At 49.0% G+C, this 5440-nt stretch overlaps 1 long non-coding RNA gene across 1 annotated transcript; it reads right to left on the reverse strand.

Annotated features, from left to right (window-relative positions):
* Positions 1–488: 488 nt before the first annotated feature.
* LOC134460414 (uncharacterized) lies at positions 489–2143 on the reverse strand. Its single transcript, XR_010037085.1, has 3 exons — positions 2048–2143; positions 1779–1956; positions 489–1692 (listed from the first exon to the last, which is right to left on the reverse strand). It is a non-coding gene; the product is annotated as an uncharacterized LOC134460414 (long non-coding RNA).
* Positions 2144–5440: the final 3297 nt, after the last annotated feature.

The following is a 5440-nucleotide window of genomic DNA, read 5'->3' on the forward strand; positions in this document are numbered from 1 at the left end:
ACACACACACACACACACACACATGACGGGTATATGGTGACACTTGGGGCAATGCAGGGATGAAACAACATGTGGTACGTACTGTATGGACTAATGTATGTGTGGTGGCATAGCTGGGAATGAGAGGAGCTGCATAGCTGGTGGCATAGCTGGGTAAATGAGGGGGAGGGTAGAATTAAGATAGAAGAAATGAAATAAAATGGATGGATTGTGTGGAGGAGAGGAATGTAATGTATAGGTATGGGTCATTCCACGTGAAATCAAACACTTTGGGACCCGACCGACACCGATTTCAATCATACTTGCTGTGCCTGTTTAGTAGCAAGGTAGCACCCCAGAACTACGTGAACTGTGTGAATCTGACACCAATATTAAGGGAGAAACAGAGTAGCAAATGTAACAGTGGCACGTTTAAAGTTAATTAAATTCAACTCAGCTCTTGCACGACTACGCCACCTAGGGTGGGGGAGGACAACCTAGGAGTGAAATTACCCCCCAAATTAGTAAACCAGGACACAGGTTCGGAGCACTCTCAGGCATGAGTCAAGTGTTTATTCTCTTTACATAAATACAATAGTCATACAGATGTGAATTTGTCATACAGGTGTGCAAATATGCAGTGGTGATGCAAGGGACAAATACTCATACATTACAAAAATACAATATGGATGAATTGTATTACAGACAATATTGCACTGATCCCTATTAGACACCCACAGACGGGTCGTTATATGGAGCAATATGGCCAATGGCCACACACACACACCCGCACACATACACACGCACGGCACCTGTGCGAGAGAGAAGGGAGGCTACACTCAGTCATAAGCAACGCCCCAATACGGGGGAGACAGGGCAATGGTGTCACTCTTAAAGGGGGGGGGAAGCTAGGCTTAGGCTAACCAATAGCAGCACGGTTGAAAAGGGATAGTTAAAGACTAGGGAAAAGGCCACACAAAATAAACACACACAATAAAGTACTCACACAAAATAAAAGAAAACACCCATCTACTACTACACGCAGCAAAATAGTAATAGTCACCCAAGTGCACACAGCAATGGAAAAGTGAGGGAATCCACCACCCGAAGACCGGCGCGCTATGGCAACTCCATACCTATCCAGGGAGGAGAGAAGAGAGAGACACTCAATAGCGAGAATGACACATACTAATGTATTACACAATTTGCATACACAGTGATTACTAGATGCAACTTAACTTTTGCATAGCGAGAGAGGGGAGAACTACACCGCCGTAGGTTGACTGAAGGGGGTGTACACTTGCCTCCGGTGCCGTGCCTAGATGACAATCACACACGCATACAGACGCACAGACACACACGCACTCACAACACACACAGGTAACTAGACCTGCGCAGTGCGCAGCGAGGAGGCTGGCGTCCCAAGAAACGGACCAGAAAATAAAAATAATTAAACCAAACAAAAGCAGGACGAGCAGGTGGAGCAAGTCGGAACCGGCGCAGAGTGTGACGGCAACAAAACAGCAACCTCCGAGGAGTGTAGCTAGCAATCCCCCTGTAAGTTAACAAACAGGTACCCATTACTCACTAGCCTAGAGGTAATCGGTGACAGCGACAATCAAGAGGAAGAAATGAATACTTACAGCGTCAGAGAGGCACCGCTAACCTGATCATAGATCCGTGGTTCGGAACAATCGCAATTTGGACCACACACTGAGGAAAGTGAGGGTAGATTTAGTGACTAAGGTCATCGTTACCATCGGAGAGCAACAACATCAACGTAGCATAGGCCAGCTTACCATCCACTGACTGCAGTCAGGTACCCAGGGGCCAACCACTGTGGCCACTCCAAGCCAGCGTAAGCACCACGAATCAGGCCTGCCACAGGGCACAGATGATGGGCAACACACTGGTGCAGTATAGGCAGCGCGCAGTGAACACCAGTTCACAGCAGAGTGCAGTTCCACGCAAGAATGGCTAGAAGTGGAATGCAGTCACATAATCAGGCCCGTAATTCAGACAATACGGCGATCGGACACATCATAAAGTATGAATGTTAAATGCCTACCTGAAGGTACCAAATCTACCGGATAATGATCACGGCTAGCAGCAGCTCACACGCCAGCCGGCGTCCTCTGCCGGCAAAACAACAGCGGGGCGGAGAGAGACCCACGTCACGTCCAAAAAAACTACATTTATCAACATAAAAGTCCTGCCAGTAATGGGCCAGCCAATCACAGACAAAGGACCAAAATCAGTCAGATTGAGGGGTGTAGACCAATCTGTCACATTTACCCCCACCTTTTGTGTCGGCGCCTCGACGACAAACCGATTCAAATCATGGGTTCCCCACTGCGAGGAATCCCAGGGAACTAACCGACCTAGACAGGCCTTAGTGTGGCTAAAAGAGAGGGGAAAACGCCAGTGGGCCCAACCTCTGGTACAGAGGGGACCCAGTTGCAATGACGCATGGCGACCCGGCAGTCCAACTGCCGCTATCCAACTAAAGGAGACCCAGCGGTCCAACTACCACCATCCAAATGACGCAAGGCCAACTGACCCAGCCTCTGGTACAGAGGGGACCCAGTGACAAAGCAAGAGATGGGGACCTGGCAGTCTAACCGCCGCTATCCAAATAGTACAATATCAATGGACCCAGCCTCTGGTACAGAGGGGACCCAGTTGCAATGACGCATGACGACCCGGCAGTCCAACTGCCGCTATCCAACTAAAGGAGACCCAGCGGTCCAACTACCACCATCCAAATGACGCAAGGCCAACTGACCCAGCCTCTGGTACAGAGGGGACCCAGTGACAAAGCAAGAGATGGGGACCTGGCAGTCTAACCGCCGCTATCCAAATAGTACAATATCAATGGACCCAGCCTCTGGTACAGAGGGGACCCGGTTGCAATGACGCATGGCGACCCGGCAGTCCAATTGCCGCTATCCAACCAAAGGAGACCCGGCAGCCTAACTGCCGCTATCCACAACAAATGACCAGTGAATCCAGCCTCTGGTACAGAGGGGAACCAGTGAGCGTAAAACGCGGAGACCCGGCAGCCTAACTGCCGCTCTCCAATCCAATGCTATATACAATGCTCCCCCAACCCCGCCGTGCTAGCCGGCCAAAGGTGCTCGCCGCTATCCCATAACCAGGCAATCAAGTCTCGCAGTTGCTGCATTTCCTCCTCCGTCTCAACGATGCCACCAATACCAAAAACAATCCCCTACCTGAGGGCAGACTCGAATGGCTAATGGGAAGTTGCTGTTTTGCTGCCAACCCTACCCCCGGAACCGCACCGGCCCACGCTCCTCGCTCCTGATGAAAGAAAAACAAAACAGTCAAATTAACAGCACCACCACTCAATGCACATAACACACTTGCAAAACTCTGCCTTAAGAGTGCTCTCCTGCCGAAATCTACGCCAGTTGTAACAGTGGCACGTTTAAAGTTAATTAAATTCAACTCAGCTCTTGCACGACTACGCCACCTAGGGTGGGGGAGGACAACCTAGGAGTGAAATTACCCCCCAAATTAGTAAACCAGGACACAGGTTCGGAGCACTCTCAGGCATGAGTCAAGTGTTTATTCTCTTTACATAAATACAATAGTCATACAGATGTGAATTTGTCATACAGGTGTGCAAATATGCAGTGGTGATGCAAGGGACAAATACTCATACATTACAAAAATACAATATGGATGAATTGTATTACAGACAATATTGCACTGATCCCTATTAGACACCCACAGACGGGTCGTTATATGGAGCAATATGGCCAATGGCCACACACACACACCCGCACACATACACACGCACGGCACCTGTGCGAGAGAGGAAGGGAGGCTACACTCAGTCATAAGCAACGCCCCAATACGGGGGAGACAGGGCACTGGTGTCACTCTTAAAGGGGGGGGGAAGCTAGGCTTAGGCTAACCAATAGCAGCACGGTTGAAAAGGGATAGATAAAGACTAGGGAAAAGGCCACACAAAATAAACACACACAATAAAGTACTCACACAAAATAAAAAGAAAACACACATCTACTACTACACGCAGCAAAATAGTAATAGTCACCCAAGTGCACACAGCAATGGAAAAGTGAGGGAATCCACCACCCGAAGACCGGCGCGCTATGGCAACTCCATACCTATCCAGGGAGGAGAGAAGAGAGAGACACTCAATAGCGAGAATGACACATACTAATGTATTACACAATTTGCATACACAGTGATTACTAGATGCAACTTAACTTTTGCATAGCGAGAGAGGGGAGAACTACACCGCCGTAGGTTGACTGAAGGGGGTGTACACTTGCCTCCGGTGCCGTGCCTAGATGACAATCACACACGCATACAGACGCACAGACACACACGCACTCACAACACACACAGGTAACTAGACCTGCGCAGTGCGCAGCGAGGAGGCTGGCGTCCCAAGAAACGGACCAGAAAATAAAAATAATTAAACCAAACAAAAGCAGGACGAGCAGGTGGAGCAAGTCGGAACCGGCGCAGAGTGTGACGGCAACAAAACAGCAACCTCCGAGGAGTGTAGCTAGCAATCCCCCTGTAAGTTAACAAACAGGTACCCATTACTCACTAGCCTAGAGGTAATCGGTGACAGCGACAATCAAGAGGAAGAAATGAATACTTACAGCGTCAGAGAGGCACCGCTAACCTGATCATAGATCCGTGGTTCGGAACAATCGCAATTTGGACCACACACTGAGGAAAGTGAGGGTAGATTTAGTGACTAAGGTCATCGTTACCATCGGAGCAACAACATCAATGTAGCATAGGCCAGCTTACCATCCACTGACAGCAGTCAGGTACCCAGGGGCCAACCACTGTGGCCACTCCAAGCCAGCGTAAGCACCACGAATCAGGCCTGCCACAGGGCACAGATGATGGGCAACACACTGGTGCAGTATAGGCAGCGCGCAGTGAACACCAGTTCACAGCAGAGTGCAGTTCCACGCAAGAATGGCTAGAAGTGGAATGCAGTCACATAATCAGGCCCGTAATTCAGACAATACGGCGATCGGACACATCATAAAGTATGAATGTTAAATGCCTACCTGAAGGTACCAAATCTACCGGATAATGATCACGGCCAGCAGCAGCTCACACGCCAGCCGGCGTCCTCTGCCGGCAAAACAACAGCGGGGCGGAGAGAGACCCACGTCACGTCCAAAAACTACATTTATCAACATAAAAGTCCTGCCAGTAATGGGCCAGCCAATCACAGACAAAGGACCAAAATCAGTCAGATTGAGGGGTGTAGACCAATCTGTCACACTTAGGTTTACATATGAGGGTAGGACACTATACATTCAGCCTTGATTATATCAGTGTAAGTCACAAAAAGATGTCTGAGGTGTTGTTTGAAAGCTCTTTTCTGGCTCTACAAATTACACCAATAGCATAGAATACAACAACCTTCAGAATATGAATT

This window comes from Engraulis encrasicolus, chromosome 12, assembly GCF_034702125.1.
Source record: "Engraulis encrasicolus isolate BLACKSEA-1 chromosome 12, IST_EnEncr_1.0, whole genome shotgun sequence".
In the NCBI taxonomy this organism is placed as follows: Eukaryota; Metazoa; Chordata; class Actinopteri; order Clupeiformes; family Engraulidae; genus Engraulis; species Engraulis encrasicolus.